Raw genomic sequence first — 17,090 nt, 5'->3', positions numbered from 1 at the left:
AATAGGTGCGGCATTTGCTTACATTTCCCGATGGCTGATTGTAGAGTACAGAGCAGCGCAGAGGCACTCTGTCTCTTGAGTGAGGGAATGGGTGCGGCATTTGGTTGCATTTCCTCATGGCTGATTGTAGAGTGCAGAGCAGTGCCGAGGCACTCTGTCTCTTGAGTGAGGGAATGGATGCGGCGTTTGGTTGCATTTCCTGACGCCTGATTGTAGAGTACGGAGCAGCGCCGAGGCACTCTGCCTCTTGAGTGAGGGAATAGGTGCAGTGTGGTTGCATTTCCTGATGGCTGACTGTAGAGTACGAGCAGTGCTGAGGCACTCTGCCTCTTGAGTGAGGGAATGAGTGCAGCGTTTGGTTGCATTTCCCGATGGCTGATTGTAGAGTGTGGAGCAGCGCTGAGGCACTCTGCCTCTTGAGTGAGGGAATAGGTGCGGCATTTGCTTACATTTCCTGATGGCTGATTGTAGAGTACGGAGCAGCGCCGAGGCACTCTGTCTCTTGAGTGAGGGAATGGGTGCGGCATTTGGTTGCATTTCCTCATGGCTGATTGTAGAGTGCAGAGCAGTGCCGAGGCACTCTGTCTCTTGAGTGAGGGAATAGGTGCAGTGTGGTTGCATTTCCTGATGGCTGACTGTAGAGTACAAGCATTGCTGAGGCACTCTGCCTCTTGAGTGAGGGAATGGGTGCAGCGTTTGGTTGCATTTCCCGATGGCTGATTGTAGAGTGTGGAGCAGCGCTGAGGCACTCTGCCTCTTGATTGAGGGAATGGGTGCGGCGTTTGGTTGCATTTCCCGATGGCTGATTGTAGAGTGTGGAGCAGCGCTGAGGCACTCTGCCTCTTGAGTGAGGGAATAGGTGCGGCATTTGCTTACATTTCCTGATGGCTGATTGTAGAGTACGGAGCAGCGCCGAGGCACTCTGTCTCTTGAGTGAGGGAATGGATGCGGCGTTTGGTTGCATTTCCTGACGCCTGATTGTAGAGTACGGAGCAGCGCCGAGGCACTCTGCCTCTTGAGTGAGGGAATAGGTGCGGCGTGGTTGCATTTCCTGACGGCTGATTGTAGAGTACGAGCAGTGCTGAGGCACACTCTGCCTCTTGGTGAGTGTTGTCTGGCCCTTCCTCTTGTTTGTCTGGTGTGATTTTGGTATGATCGTGCCTCACGGAGTTAGCTGGCCGCGCATACACAGTGTGACGTCAAAATCCACCCAGTCTTGTGTCACGATGGAAGGGACAGCTACGGAGCTCCTGCTATAACAACCAACAGCCGCCGATTGTATTGGATGTTCGCCTCGGGGCCTAATTCAGGCTGCACCAGCATGAAGCAGTTAATCTCATGGGCCAGCAGTTAAAGTAAGGCAACATGTTTCACTAAAACCTACATATTTGTCACCTCTGTTGTTTCATGCAAATAATATATGAATAGAAATGTACATTAGAAAAGAGAACTATACTCACACAGAGTTCTAATCACTGTATCTCCCTGTGTTTCTACTATTAAAATATAAGAGAGGATGTGTTCGGGCCTGAACTGCTGACTTTAGAACTGGGGAAACAGGTTTGAGTCTCTGTGTCGGCTCAATATCTTTCAACTCGTGTAAACACCTCCAATACCTTCAGGACGAGTTTACACAATATAAAACTGCCGGGAAAAAAAAGATTTACCTTTGCCTTTGGTGCAAAGTTTATATTCTTTTAATCTCACTCATGATATAAAAAAGAAATATGATATAAAATGTTTTCCTAGACTTAAACAAATTAGGCACTATTCATGGCATGGACACTTAAAGTATCTCAAGGGCAGCATAATGTCCTTTGTTTGTTATGAAGCAACAAATGAAAAATGATAATAGCTCTGTGTGCTCTCATTCTCCAGTCCTTCGGGGCCAGGACTTTAATTGGGCCGGGTCTCAACGGTGCTTACCGGCAGTTTTTTAAAGGGGGCCTAGAAACGAGTGTCTATTGGGCTCAGTTTTGTACCCTGGTATAGCGTTGTGAGGGGGGGCTCACAGATAAGGGTGTGTTATGTGGGCAACAGCACATGCATATCAGGGACAACCACACTCTGGCTCACTAGTGCGGACCGGAAGCCACGAGCGACCCTGGCCCATTTATTTATGCTCTGGCCACGCCTGGCCGAAGATTGCTCCATTGTGTGGTGCTGCTTCCGGGGCTCCGTCCAGAGGGGACAGAACACTAGACCGCTACATACCTTCCCAAGTTAGTCTTTTCAGCCAACACTAAAAGTTCTTAGCATGCAAAGTCTGCAAGTCTCCGGCTGGGCCTGGGATTTGGTCTGAGATTGTATGGATTCTGGCGGCTCTCCCGTTCTCGTCTGGGACTCACGGATCCTCCGTCATTAGTGACACTCTCGGGGCTGAGGGTTCTAGATGGCGATGGCCTCATGGGACTTTGAGCTGAGTTTTCGCCAAAGTTGTCTTCTGTGACGTCTGGCTGTGGTTCCATGCTCAGTGCTTGTTCTGGAGCTTGCTGTGTCCTGATCGGTGATGGGACTTTCTTAAACCATGATATGTTTCTTGTTATCACTTCCCCATCTCGTTCCACGTTGATGGCAGTCCCTTTTATTGATCTTCCGGTCCACAGCCCCGGCTCATAAGGAGTGCAGAATTTTCCTCCACTCCGCCGGTTTTGTATTAGCAATGAGCACCCTGGAGTCAACACGCGGGTTCGCCCCCTTCGTCGACAACTTGCCTTGTCGTTGGTTATCTGTCTCCGTGTTTGGGTGCCTGCCGGGTCGTATGGCTCAGGGGTCCAGTTGTCAGCAATAGGTAGCATGTCGCGCCGAGGTCCCGTCAGCATCAGCGACCATGGAGATCGTTGCATCGTATACTGCGGCGTGCTTCTTTACTCTCTTAAGAATTGTTGGAGAGCAACTTCCGGATCCTTTTGCTCAGCTGTTGCTATGCGCAATATCTTGTTGGTGGTGTGCATAAATCGCTCAGCTACTCCATTGGCTTGGGCCACTGTGGAGTAATTCAGTGATGCTTTATACCCAGTCTTTTCAGAAAATCTTTGAACTCACTGCCTTGGAACGGAGGTCCATTGTCCGTCTGGAGGACAAGAGGCAGGCTGAATAGGGCAAATGATTTTTCCAAACAGGTTGTACGTTGCGAATGCTGTAGATGGCAATACTTCTGCAATGGGATACTTGGTGTAACTATCGATAAGGACCGCTGTTACTCTCCCGTCGGGGAAACTTCCGAAATCAAGGCTTACCCACGACCATGGCGATGGTGCTGGATCTTCCGTAATCACTGGTGCTGGGGCTTCGGAGTTGCCAGTGAGTTGGCAGGCTATGCAGTTGCGCACAACGGTGTCCACGCTGTCTTCCAGTCACGGAAACCATATTTTTTCCCTCATCCTTGACTTCATTCTCCCAGTGCCTTGATGACCTTCATGTGCGAGAATTGTTGCTTGTTCTTGTAGGCTTTGCGGTATCACGATTCTTGAACCTCTCAGGATAACTCCATTCTCCGCGGCGCTGAGTTCATCTCGAATCTTCCAGAATTTCCCTAAGCGTGTCCTGTCGGGCTCATTCCACCCTTGGATATTCTTGAGTAAGCCTTCCCACGATCCTTGTTTTAGAGCTTCGCTTGAGGATCACATCAGTGTCCATGTGTGTTTTTATTTTGTCTATCGAAAGAGCTCGCGGGCATGATTACTGGGAGATCATGTTGACAAACTTCTCTGTTCTTGACTCTTGATCAACGTCCGCCTCGGCTGTGACCGCTGGGTGGCGAGCCAGGAAGTCAGCAGGGTTCTTTGCAACTGGTCGATATATTAGTTCCATCTGGTAATGTTGCAGCTGGATGGCCCACCTTTCGATCCTGGGAGGTGGGTGAGGCGCCGTTCCCTTGTACAAAGGAAGAAGAGGTTGGTGGTCTGTTATTACTCGGAATGGGTGATGCTCACGTATAAATGAAAATGGTTGCATGCCCATTTGATAGCCAGTGATTCTCGCTCTATTTGTGAGTACCTGGCCTCTGTTGCTGTGAGTTCTTTACTTGCAAAAGCTAACGGGACCCAGGTCCCTGGTTCAGTCTCTTGGGTGAGCAAAGCTCCTAGGCCTACCGGGCTGGCATCTACTGGCAACTCTGTGGGGCGAGTGGTGTCAAAGTATGCCATGGTTGTATTATCTAATAGAGCTGATTTTACTTGCTTGAAAGCTTTGTCTTCTTCGGGGGTCCATTTCCAGGAGGTTTCTTTCTTAGTGAGATTTCGCAATGGTTCTTCAATTGTGGCTAGGTTTGGGATAAATCGTCCGCAGTATGTTGCCATTCCTAGAAAACTTCTTACTTCAGAAGCACTGGTTGGGGCAGGAGCGAGTTGAATCGCTTGGGACTTTCTGGGGTCTACTTTGACACCCTCTGAGCTAAACACGTATCCAAAGAAATCAATTGTTTTGCGGAAGAATTGGCATTTTTCCTTGTGAAGGGTCATGCCATGTTCTGCCAGCCGCTAGAGAGTGGCTCGGAGTCATTGGTGGTGGTCTTCAATTGTTTTAGAGTGAATGAGAATATCGCCGCTTACGTTAAGGACGCCTTGGAGGCCTGACAGAATCTCTCTCACAGCGTTCTGGAATATCTCCGCTGCCGAAGATATCCCAAAGTTCAGTCTCTTGTACCGACGAAGAACCAGGTGGGTCAAAAATGTAGTAATGTACCTGCTTTCTTCTGCTAGTTTCAGCTGGTGATAGCCAGCATTTAGGTCTAACTTCGAGAACCATTGTGAGCCATTGAGGTCGGCCAGAATGTCTTCAACCGTTGGCGTTAGGTGTCTCTCTCGTTTTATGGCTTGATTGGGCATTCTCATATCGATGCAGATTCGAATCTTCCCTGGATGCTTTGGTTTTTCGGCGATTACCATGGGGGATACCCAAGGCGTTGGGCCTGTTACCTTTTCGATCACTCCTTATTGTTCTAGCTTTAAGAGTTCTTGCTCTACTAGTGGCCGGAGATGGAAAGGGATCCGTCTGTGTCTTAGCGCAACCGGTTGCAGTGCTTTATCTATATGCAGTTTTACGGGTGGTCTCCTTATGCTCCCTAGTCCTTTAAACAATTGTGGAAATAAATCCAGAATATTGTCGGTTTGGAAGAGTTTCACTGCGTTTGCAAATGCAATCAAATTGAGGTCTTCGAGGGTATGACTTCCGACTAATATATCTGTTTCTCTATCAACGACATGGAACGTTGTTGTTACTTCTCGGGTCTCCGATTTCACCTGGACTATCATTATTCCTTTCAGGGGAAGCGGTTTCTGGCTTCCGTACGTCAGAATGCATATCTTGGACGGGGTGAGTGGTGGTCTCGGGTTCAGCTTTTTGTAATGTTGCGACCCCATCACGTTAACGGTTGCTCCTGTGTCAATCAGTCCGGTTACTGGTGATCCATCAATATCAATGTTGCACTTGGGTTGTGGTTGTCGTCTCTTTTTGAGGTCACCTGCAAATGATACAAAGTAGCATTCTTCGTCTTCTTCCGTGGAGGAGTCATCCAGACGCTGGTTGTGGCGAGTGGAGGTTCTTGTTGTTCGCGAAGTGGTGGGTTCTTCTAGCGATAGATGTCTTACAGCTCCTGTCGGCGTCCTCCTCCCTGGGTTGCCTCTACCTTCCGACCCTCCTCGACACACGCTCGAGAAGTGGTTGGGGATGCCACACTTGGTGCACATCTTTCCCCTTGCCTATCTGGAAGGAGCTCTTCTCTCCCGCAGTATCATCACTGTGTCCGTCGCGTTGTCTTGGTGGGCCACCTTCCTCGCCCACCACGAGATGGTGTGCGGATGGCATCAGCTCGCTCAGTCTTGACGCTAACTGTTTGCTCAGTTTGTTGGCTGAGTGCGGTTTCCATTGCAGTTGCCCAGATGTCCTATATTTCGTGTGAGCGAGCGAGGATCAAAATGTCTTCTAAGGAGATGCGGGGTTGTCCAAGGATGAGTGTCCGTAGTGTCTTGTTGCGGCAGCCTTGGATAAGTTGTGCCATCACCTCTTTGGTCTGATCGTCCTCAGTGCATTTGCTTGCTAGCTCTCTGAGGCGTGCATGATAAGCGTCCATGGATTCTCCCTCTCTTTGCCTGGCTTGTCTGAGTTTGAACCGCTCTTAGTGAGGGTTAAGCTGAGGGGCCAAAATGGGCATTTAGCGCTCTGACCACAGCATCATAGTCTGTGGGCGCGCCAGTGTTCGGGAGATGCGCAAATAGTTTGTATATTTCGTCTCCAGCTAAATGTAAAAGCAGTGATCTTTTGACAGCTCCGTCTGTCTCCCTCGTTGCTACGAAGTAATTGTCGAGGCGGCAAACCCACACATTCCATCTTGGTGACGCGGTGGCTGGGTCAATTAGTTCGCTGAACATAGGAAGTGTGTGAATCTGGCAGTGTACTGGAGGTGGTGGCGCAGGCAGGGCCACGGCCTGATAATCTGTTGGGGCCGCTTGGTTTGACATTGTGTACTTCTCTTGTGGCGATAGCCTTCTCGTTGATGTTTCTTTGGTCTTGTGCTGAGTTTATGTTGTCTTTGCCAGTGCTTGTTTGTTGGCTTTGCCAATGCTTGTTGTTATTTTGGGCCCTGATTTTATTGCACTTGCCAATGTTTGTTCGCATAGGCTTCCTCTGATTACAGCCGATGCTGTCAGGTGAGCGCTGAGTGGCTTGTGTGTTTGTTTGCTGTTCTTTTCCTTTGGCTGCGTGGCAGTGTGCCAGCTGCTCTGTGTCCTTGCACGCTCCCTTCCGTGCTTAACCCTTTCGATGCTGATGACGAGCTCAGGTCGTCATGATGCACAGTTGAGCTGTGCTGATGACGAGTTGAGCTCGTCATGAAAGCAAAGGAATAATGAAATATCAGCACAGGAGGGGAAAACACCTAGCAGCCAAGGTGTTAATGAGGCTCTGCTGGGCCGCTGGAGCTTCTGCGCATGCGCTCACTCATTCCGGCAGTACAGGACGCTCGGGGAGGTGCTGCAGAATCCTCGCTAGCATGTGCAGGTACTTCAAGTTCGAGCAGCTACTGTGCGTTGTGTCACGTGGCACGCTGCTCACCATGTATTCGCTGCTGGGCTCGGTTCTTCTCTGCTCATATTGCTGCTACCGTCGGTCAGCACAGCGAGTGCTTCTCACTTCTTTCGTGGAGTGCGCAGCTTCTCCGTGACACGATCCGCTACATCCCACCCTCGTCGCCAGTGTAGCGTTGTGAGGGGGGGGGGGCTCACAGGTAAGGGTGTGCCATGTGGGCAACAGCACATGCAAATCAAGGACAATCACACTCTGGCTCACTAGTGCGGACCAGAAGCCACGAGCGACCCCGGACCATTTATTTATGCTCTCTGGCCACTCCTGTCCAGAGAGTGTTACATTGTGTGGTGGCGCTTCTGGGGCTCCGTAAAGAGGGGACAGAACACTAGACCGCTACACCTGGCACAGGCGGGCCAATTTATTCCAGACTGCAGTGACAGCAGGCACATCGATGCACGCGTGCACTGCTCACTTCTTACTAGTGGAGAAGTTACGGCATGACGTCATGCAAAGTGAGCTTTGTAGGGGAAGGGAAATCCTTTAAAGAGAGTCATTTTTTCTATGGATTTCCCTTCTCTTTATGAAACTCAGGAACAGCAACATTGTTGTGGTGTCACCAGGGCTTAAAGTGGAAGCTTTTTCAATATTATATACAAGCTATAGTTACTGCTTATTTATCTTATGCAACTAACATCCATTGACAAAGACAATAGTCCTGACTTCTTGTAGGTATGCTGTTACTTGTTGCATCGTATATCTAGATGCAATGACAGAAACTGCAAAATTCAAGTGGGGCCGGCACACTATGCTTAGCACAGATTTTTAGCTTAGGTGTTTTAAGTCAAGCCCTTAATTACAGTGGCCACGCCCCGTTAAGCGAACCCCCCACCCCCCACCCCCCAGTTTTTTCATCCCACTTAAAGCGCTGTTTGGGCCTACTATCATCAGGTCACCAACAAAGCCCAGTTAATTTTTTTATTTGCCTCCGGATCTTGGAATATCCACAAAAGGTACTCATTGCTGGTAAGAGCTCTGAAAACAACTGCTAAAAATGCAATAGGACTAGCGCTATATTGATCAAAGAGCTTGTGTGTTGCATGAGTGCTTGTTGTGTATAGTTTTGTAGGACTATGTGAGAGAGGTGTAGCAGGCTCCTTCCTATGATCTAAATTATTGTGTGGAGGTGTCCATGCTACACAGTACATGTCGACAATTGCCCTTTATTCCATTGCTTTACTTTATTTATGTATTTATTTATTGAAAGGTTTTTAATAGCGCTTGCTAGACCTGGGGGCATCAGAGCGCTTTACATGAGCAGAAGCAGTCCTAGAAAAACAGTTGTTCATGGAAAAACACAAACAAGCAAGTACAACATACATTGAGTTAAAAAGGGACAAAAAGCAATCTACATGAGTAGAGGTCATCAAGAAGAGCGATTTTACAAGGTAACAAAAACACGCAGGTACAGCTCACAATTAAGTAAAGGGGGGCACAAATTCTGGGCGGATTAGCGGGTAATGAACAATTAAATATTATAGATGGGTGAGACAATTTAGGGTAGAAGAGAGTATTGACGGAGAAAGAATAAAGATAGAGAAAGGGGGTAATGGTAGGAGACGGGGTGGGGAATAAAGGGGGGGATGAGAGTAAACAGGGTGGTATATAAAAAAGGGGGAGCGAAGTGAGAACCAGGAAGAAAACAAAAGGATAACCAATGCAGGGGAAGCAGAAAGTAAAGTCAGAGGAGAGGTTATGGACCCCAATATTTGTTGAGAAGGTGATGTTTTAGGCCTTTTTTAAAGCTGAGGTAGGAGGGGTTACAACGCAGGTCCCTAGGGAGTGCATTCCAGATGTCCGGGGCGTTCCCGGAGAATGAGCGAGATTGGGTGGTTTTCTTTTTAAACAGCCGGGGGGTAAGGAGGAGTGCATTGGTGCTTCTCATCGGTCGGGAGCATCCCGCTGTATTGAGTTTGTTTGTAAGGTACAACAGGTACAGTAGGGACTGTTTTTACTGTTTTTACTGAAGTTCGCTTTTAAAAAATTTATTTTTTAACACTTTGTTGTTAATTTTTCGCTAATTGTGTTTCACCGTGCACTCTGATTGAAAAACTCTGTCAGCCTACCTGTGAACATCCTTCCCCCTGCTGGGTCCCCGGTCCGTCAAAGCTTGTGCCGGTTGTATGGAGGGACAGGAAGCAGATCCACATTGGGCAGTGCCATCGGTGCTGAACTCACCTTCCTCCCTACTTAATCCCCTCCCCAGTGCGGACACACGCGGACGCGCGCTGCGGCGCACCGGCGGCATGCCAAAGGCAAGCCCGTCTGCGCCCGTCCCCGCCTGGACGCCGCCCGCCGCCCGAGCCCCTGGTTAAATTTCTAGGGTAGGCTGGTTGTTTTCACTATGTTACGCTACACCAGACAGGAGTTAATCTCCTTAAACACCCGGAACACTTTTGTAGCATTGGAGTCTGAAGAACAGCTCGGGGTTCGTCGCGCGCCGTTCTCATTCTCGAGTGAACTCTCAAACCTTCCCTTCACATCAATGCTTAAAACCTAGTCGAAAAAATGTATCTGAGGTTAATTCCCATGAAAGGTCGATTTCTAACACTAAAATGGAAGTCAAACTCCTTTCCGCTCTTTATCTTAATACTAGATCGATACCAAAACATGCTTGAGCTGTGGAGCCTCTTAGAGACTGAAAAAACTGATATTTGTTTCTTTACTGAACCATGGCTCCACAGCCGAGCCGAGCCTGATATAACTATTGCCTTCCCCCTGGAATATCACCTGATTAGGTTGGATAGGGAAGGTAACCGAGGAGGAGGCATCGCAGAAGCAGCTAAAGCCCCCTTTGAGATCACTAAGCTAGAGTCTTTTTCCAACCCTATGCTCGAAATTATGATCATTAATGTTAAGCTTAACAAAGTCGCATTTGGGAGAGTAGCCCTGGTATATAGACCTCCTGGCTCAATATCCAAATGTGTTAATCATCTCTTAGAAATCATAACCTCACGGAGGGCGTGGCCAGCAGCATGGCCGGCTAGGACGTGCCTTTCCGGAGCTCCGCCTGAGCTGCTTCGAAATCCGACGATTACTACAACCCCAGAGAGCATGCACTTCGCCCAGCTGAGCCCGAGATCTGCCGACAGCTGGGGAGCACACTGGGACGGCGGAATCACGCTGGGACTGCCCGAAAACTGAAGGAAACACAGCCGAGTTTGGAGAACCCTGTGGGCTCAAAATGGCGGCCGCGACATAAGCCTGATGCGGAGACACAGAGGAGCACCTCCGCAGCCCAGAAGAAGCAGTACTCTGCAATCGGGGGCAATACATCGTCCAGACCCGACCAGCGGTACGGTGTGAACGCGATTGGAGTGCCCGGGTGGGGTCCGGAGGTGCAGCAGAGGTCCGGCCGCCTTTACCAAGATGGCGGCCGGCAGAATTCATACCCGGTAACGGGAGGCAGAGGCGGTGTGCAGCCGTCCCAGCACTGAGGTGAGGCGGGGAGACGGTGGTGGAGCGGAGCGGAGGAGCGGTGGTGTTGCCCGTGGGCAGAGGCGGCAACTGACGTAGACCGCGAAGCACGGGAGGCGGGGAAGCTCGCGTTTGCCTGAGGAGGCTGCACTGGTGTGGCGGCGGCGGATGAGGAGAGCCCGGGGGGGCGTACTGCAGCGGCGGGGGCCGACCGGTGAGAAACATTGATTTAGTCCTCCGGCTTTGCCCGCCTCGCCCCACGCCCCCCCCCCCCCCCTCCCCAGTCCTCCACAAACGGAGCGCTGTCCTGGCAGCGGGCGCTTTGGTCTGGGGACACCCGCAGCACAAGGCAGAAGACAATAGCGAGAGGAGATACTGCTGGGAGCGGCCCCGCCGGGAGGTCCGGTGCGACAGCGGCTGGGGAGCCTGGAGGAAGAACAGGGAGTTGCTGGAGTCGGGCCGCCTTTTGCCAGGCGATACCCAGTAACGAGAGGAGGAGGCAATCTGCTGTCGTCCCCACGGTGAGGCAAGGCGGGGAGACGACGGGAGCTGAATGCGGAGGAGAGGTGGTGTGGCCCGCAGGTGGAGGAAGTGACTACCGGTAACAGTGGAGCGTGGGTATCCGGGATAGGTGTGGCGGAGGTGACTGGAGACAGCCCGGGGAGACGCACAGCAATAGTGGAGGCCGGCGAGTTGGGGCCTTTGATTTCACCCTCCGGCTCTACCAGCCTCACACCCTCTCACCCGTGCCCCCTGCTGGCGGAACGCAACTGGCAGATGGGCCCTTGGCCTGGGAAACGCCCGCAGGACCAGCGGGAAGGACGGATTTTGAAGTACTTGGGTGGCCGGTGATTGGGAGAGGAGGTAACTGCGGAACGGGAAGGGGCAGCTACGACGGAGCCCACGGTGCGAAGCCTCGGGTAAGAGACCACGTAACTGAGGGGAGGCACGAGGTGGGGCCCCGCGGTGAGGTGACTCAGAGAGACATCACCTCGCATAACGCCAAGGCTCCCGGGGCGGCGGAACGGAGTGCGGCTACCCCCGGACTGGCCTCACCCACGGCTTGAACTTTTCAGAAGTTGGTGGCAAGCAACCCACAGCGGGATTCCTCCCGGGACGAGGGCAGTCATGGGGAAAAGAGACCCGGTGCCTAAATCCACTAAGCAGGGCCCCATGGACAACTTTGCGGCGCCAAGACAGGCCGTGGAGCAGCGGCCGGAGCTATCCGGAGCACAGTCGGAAACGGCAATGTTGCTGGCGGCCATCCAGGAGTGACATCCAGGAATCTCGGGCGGCCCTGGAGGTGAAGATAGGAAAAGTGGGATCCGAGATAACACTTCTGCGACAGGACTTTCGGAACCTGATGGACAGGGTGGCAGCGGCCGAAACAAGAGTCACTGAAAACGATGCATCAATAACGGCCCTGAAGAAAGACATGGCGGAGCTGCAGGCCTCCCACCGTCACTTGCAATGGAAGGTGGACGATGCGGAAAATAGATCGAGGCGCAACAACCTTCGCTTTGTGGGCTTTAGGGAAGGAATTGAGGGGAAGAACATGGCTTCCTTTCTCCACGCATGGCTGAAGACTAGCTTTCCGGCTGCACAGTTCTCCACGTGCTTCATTATTGAGAGGGCACACAGGGCGCTCCTGGCCAAACCACCTGAAGGGGCAAGACCGCGGCCAGTTATAGCGACATTCCTGAACTATGCAGATAGAGATTTGATCCTACGAGAAGCCAGGAAGCTGGGAGAGATCCGTTTGGAGAATACAACCATTATGATTTTCCCGGATTACAGTCAGGAAGTGTCAAAACACCGCCGCTTTTTTGATTCTGTAAAGGCAAAACTGAGATCCTTGAACATTACATACATGCTCCTTTTTCCCGCAAAGCTCAAAGTGCTATACAAAGACAAGTCCATTTTCTTCTCCCACCCAGAGGATGCTTGGCAATGGCTTGAAGAACGTCCTATCCTGAATAGCAGAGAGGCGGCCGGACGGGAAGCAATGGACAGATCTGTGCGGGAAAGGTCGCGATGGGAGCTTCCAAAACCGCAGCGGAGGAGAACTGGGAGGACTAGGAAACATAAGCCGGCAACGCCTTACCAGACCCGTGGTGCCAGTGACAGGAGGGGGGGCAGATCGACGTCGCCTGGAAACGACTCGGTAGCGGGCTCTAGGTTTAGCTGCTTGCGGAATGGCATCCGTTCAGAGGGGGATGAGGAGGACGAATCAGAGGGCCGCGCCTCAGGAGGAGATGAGGAAGATGGCGTTGGAGACTCAGTACACCCGTTAGTCAAAGAAATCCAACACCTGGAGTAGGACTCGTCGGGACAGGGGCCCACTATGGACACACAGGACTCGCACTCATGAACGATGGTGCTCAGGGACCAGTGAGATCGCAGCCCGGCCAATGGGAGCACGCAAGTTGACGCGCCCTTTAATGTTGTTTGAGTTGTTTATACAGTTCTTTGGTTTGTGATGGGTGGGATGTGTGGGAGGGCGACAGGCCTTCTCCCGTGGATAGTTTGGTCCCATGTTGGGATGCGACTGGAAGGGGAGGGAGGTGGGGAGGGGGGTGGAGGGGGGGAAGGTTTTCGAACTCCCTCCAGTTGGGGTCCAAGAGGGTTAAGGGGGGGAGGGGAGGGTCAGTTGAGGAGCAGCAGCAACACACCATGCCACACCTTGTAACACTTCCACTACAGGGACCCACCTGGGACAAGTGTCGGACTACACAATGGCAAGTACACTAGGCATCCCGCAAGTGGGTGACAAAGGGGTCACTGTCTTAACGTGGAATGTAAATGGCCTTGGGTCAAAGATCAAGAGGGGCCTGGTGAACGCTTACCTCAAGAGAGTAGCGCCAGATATCATCCTTTTACAGGAGACTCATCTCAGAGGCAATAAGTGCGCGTTTATAGCGAGAGGCCGCCATGTAGTGCTAGCGCCTGCAGGGTACACGACAGATTCCAGGGGGGTGGCGATCCTCATTAAAAAAACGGCACCATTCACTATCACCCGTACCTGGCTGGACCCACAGGGGACCTACGCAGGAGTGCAAGGGACCTGGAAGAGGCGTAGGTACACGATTATTTCGGTGTATGCCCCACCAAAGCTGCAGGCACGCACCCTCAAAGCGATCACCTCTATACTCATTGATACAGCAGACACAATACAAATAGTGGGGGGGGATTTTAACAATGTTATGTGCGAAACACGGGATCGGTCAGGGACAAAACGTGCAATGGGGACAAGTTCGGCCTTAGCACGACAGATGAATGTCATAGGACTCACTGATATCTGGAGGTGGCTCCATCCTACACAGGAGGCCTACTCCTTTTACTCAAGGGCCCACAGGGTCTTTTCAAGAATAGACTATATATGCATGTCCAGACAGAATCTTACATCGAGCGACACAGCGGACTATAAAGCGAGGGGACTCTCAGACCACTCTCCGCTGTATGCACAGTTGGGGCGGGAGAGAGGAGGGAGGGGGGCTGAATGGCGCCTAGTGGCCTGGGAACTCCAAACACCGGAAATACTGCGGGGCATCAGAGCTGACATTAGGGTCTACGTGGCCGAAAATGAAGGTACGGTTGACTCAGGGATCACCTTCTGGGAGGTGATGAAGCCGGTCCTGAGGGATCGAATACAGAGCAGGTTGGGAGAGGTGCGGCGAACGCAGCAGACCGAGGTAGCTAGTGCGGAGACATCTATCCTGGCCCTATAGGCGGAATACCAGCAACGGAAGGAGGACGTACTACTTAGAAAACTGTTAGATGCACAAAGACACTACAGGGAGATGGTTACTGATGAGGCATGTACTCAGGCGTTGGCAACTCTCCACCGGTTGTATGACGTGGGAGATAAGTCCGCAAACTCCTGGCATGGCTGGGAAGGAAAGAAAGGGCGGCGAGGTGGGTGGATCGGATCACGTTGACGGAAGGCAGACAGGTGCACACAGACGAGGCTATAGCGGACTCCTTTGCGACATACTATGAGAGCTTTTATGGGGCCAGGGATCTGGGTACGGGTGAGGACGCGCAGCAGTACATAGGCGACATGGAGATACCGACTCTGTCCTCCGAGGCCAGCGCGGCTTTGGAGGCGGAGGTGACACTGGAGGATATATCTGATGCCATAGCCTCGCTGAAGCCAGGGAAGACCCCGGGGCCGAATGGCTTTCCGGCAGAGTTTTCAAACGGGCTACTGACCTACTGCAGCGTCATTTAAAAACCCTATTCTTGGAGGCATACCAGGCGGAGAGCCTGCCGCCGGATCTCGCCTTGGCCACAATCGTCCCGATATACAAGGAGGGCAAGCCCAGGGACGAATGTGCCTCCTACCGCCCCATTTCCCTCCTCAATATGGAGATAAAGATCTTGGCCACTATTCTAGCTAAACGTCTGAGGTCGGTAATAACGGACCTCGTACATATGGACCAGTCAGGGTTCCTCCCGGACAGGGCGACCAAGTTGAACCTCCGCCGCACACATAATTGGCTGCAGGAGGTTAAGGGGAGAAGTGAGCCCCACTGGTTCCTCTCCCTGGACGCGGAGAAGGCCTTCAACGCGGTACACTGGCCTTTCCTGATGGCGACGCTGGAGAGGTTTGGGTTTGGCCCTAAGTTTCAGAAATGGGTCCGGCTCCTCTACTCAGCCCCGAGGGCGCGAGTACAGGTCAACGGGAGGTTGTCCCGCGAATTTTAATTAGGCAGGGGAACGCGCCAGGGCTGCCCGCTATCCCCCATTCTATTCACTCTCACTATTGAAATTCTAGCAATAAAGGTTAGACAAAACCACAGGATTCGGGGTTTCTCCTGGGGGGACTCCGACTCTACACAGGAGAAAGTCCGGCTGGACTTTTTTTTTCATTATAGTGCTGATTGTGGCCCATAATTACTTTTTCATTTATATCTTCCCTTGTCAAGGACCTTTGTCTTTAGCGTAGCGCCGACGACGTGTTATTGTTTGTAACCGAACCAGACACGACAATTCCGGAATTGTTCAGGGAGCTGGATGGCTTTGGTGCTAGGGCAGGCCACACCATTAATTGGCACAAATCAGTCCTCTATGACCCGCAAGGTTTGGAGTGGGGGGAGTGCCTACCGAGGCTACTCATACATACCAAGGAGGGCTTTCAATACTTGGGAGTATTCATCACTCTAGACAGGGGACTATCCTTTACCAAAAATATTGCCCGAGTTATGGACTGCGCAACGACAGAGATGAACAGGTGGCGACAGCTCCCGCTCATCCTATTGGGCCGAGCGGCGATCTACAAAATGACTATCCTCCCGAAGTTTCTGTACGCGCTCCAGAACGAGTACTACCCGCTGCCAGCAAAAACTATGAACAAACTCCATGCGGATCTTTGGGCCTTCCTGTGGTTAGGGAAACAGCCGAGGGTGGCTCTGTCCACGCTACGCTAAAGACAAAGGTCCTTGACAAGGGAAGATATAAATGAAAAAGTAATTATGGGCCACAATCAGCACTATAATGAAAAAAAAAGTCCAGCCGGACTTTGAGATTTATTCAATATTTGTGATTATGCTTAATAAGACGAACCAACAATAAAGCAGTGGGGCACAGTCCTGCATCCACGATGCTACACAACAATCAAGACATACTGGGGTATTTCAGGCATTTGAAAGGCATGAGCAAAGAGAAAGTTTAAAATACATTTGCTTCAAATATGCGGGAAACATATACTTTTTAGGCACATAATAGTACACTTATTGTTTAGCCCACATATAGTGTCGACGGCGTTTCGATCCAATTATTGATAATGGATCATCATCAGGACATCCATTGTATAGCCTGAATGTAGAGAGCCTCGGGATAGGAAGACAGTTAAGGTGGGGGTTGGAAGCTGCCAAGCCTGTAGCAGAATAAGTTCCGGCGGTACCTACTTGGGGGGTTAGGTATTCCTCCCAATACAAACGTAGGTTAATGTTCGGAAGGTTCATGGAAGGGGTACGGTGATAGAAGCTTGAGTTAAACTATGGACGGATCAGGGGTATCTTGATCCGCAGTTGGTAGCCTGGAGTTCACAATGGAACTTCGGTTCAATCGACCCGGTGCTCGATCGCGCCGTGGATCAGATTCCGTGAACCTTCCGAACATTAACCTACGTTTGTCTTTAGCTTAACTGATACCCCAGGTCCTTGGTTACCTAGTGAGTTCCCTTGTTCTTTATAGAAAATCTGTCCACGCTACAGCGTCACCAATACAGCAGAGGGATTTCCCTTCCTAACTTGGAGGCGTATTATTGGGCGGAGCACCTTGCTCCGATCAATGAGTGGTTGCAGCAGCAGCAGATCACCCCACATATGCGTTAGAGAGGTCTAAGTTGTCTCACAAAAACCTACTGTACTATCTATACGGGGGACGGTGGGAACATCGTTTCTACCGGCCACGAGGATCACGCTGACAGCGTGGAACAAGGCTACGAGACGTATGGGGTGGGACAAGAGACCTACCCGACAGACGCCGCTGTGGCACTGTAAATGGCTGGGGGAACTCAGCAAACTGCGAGGCTTCGGGAGGTGGGACGATATAGGTATCTCAACAGTGGGAGACGTGATTGCAAG

General features: G+C 51.4%; 1 protein-coding gene across 1 annotated transcript in view; it reads left to right on the top strand.

Moving 5' to 3' along the window:
- Positions 1 to 1,256: 1,256 nt before the first annotated feature.
- LOC147698473 (mitochondrial ornithine transporter 1-like) overlaps positions 1,257 to 17,090 on the top strand; it is a 161,445-nt gene continuing 145,611 nt past the window's right edge. Inside the window, exon 1 of the mRNA XM_086935053.1 lies at positions 1,257 to 1,355. The gene's annotated coding sequence lies outside the window, so the exon portion shown is untranslated. The remainder of the gene's footprint in view (positions 1,356 to 17,090) is intronic.

Source organism: Lissotriton vulgaris, chromosome 8 (assembly GCF_964263255.1).
Source record: "Lissotriton vulgaris chromosome 8, aLisVul1.2, whole genome shotgun sequence".
NCBI lineage: Eukaryota > Metazoa > Chordata > Amphibia > Caudata > Salamandridae > Lissotriton > Lissotriton vulgaris.
The sequence above is the reverse complement of the archived record's forward strand: the minus strand, read 5'-3'. Positions and strand labels throughout refer to the sequence as shown.